This window comes from Calidris pugnax, unplaced genomic scaffold (genome assembly GCF_001431845.1).
Source record: "Calidris pugnax isolate Ruff unplaced genomic scaffold, ASM143184v1 scaffold11, whole genome shotgun sequence".
NCBI lineage: Eukaryota > Metazoa > Chordata > Aves > Charadriiformes > Scolopacidae > Calidris > Calidris pugnax.
In genome coordinates this window covers 11,817,721-11,817,982 of record NW_015090803.1, presented here as the reverse complement: position 1 = coordinate 11,817,982, position 262 = coordinate 11,817,721, and the positions used below count along the sequence as shown (strand labels likewise).

The 262-nt window shown below is 56.9% G+C and overlaps 1 protein-coding gene across 1 annotated transcript in view; it reads right to left on the bottom strand.

Annotated features, from left to right (window-relative positions):
* IGF2BP3 (insulin like growth factor 2 mRNA binding protein 3) overlaps positions 1 to 251 on the bottom strand; it is a 113,116-nt gene extending 112,865 nt beyond the window's left edge. Inside the window, exon 1 of the mRNA XM_014937845.1 lies at positions 34 to 251. The gene's annotated coding sequence lies outside the window, so the exon portion shown is untranslated. The remainder of the gene's footprint in view (positions 1 to 33) is intronic.
* Positions 252 to 262: the final 11 nt, after the last annotated feature.

Sequence of the window (262 nt, the reverse complement as noted above, 5' to 3'; positions counted from 1 at the left end):
GGGAGGGGGAGAGAGAGAGAAAAAAAAAATTACTTGAATATTCCGGCTTTTTGAATGAGCCACGTGTTCAAACTACAAATCAACTTCTCACGTGAGGAATCCCAGCTCTTCAATTAGCGAGTGGAGGGGCGCGCACACACACACACTCACGGAGGAGGAGGAGGAGGAGGGCCGGGGTGAAGGACGGGGAGGGGGTGGGGGGAGGCTGGACAGGACAGGACAAGTTTCGAGAGGGCGGGGGGAAGGGGAAACCGGAGCTGGG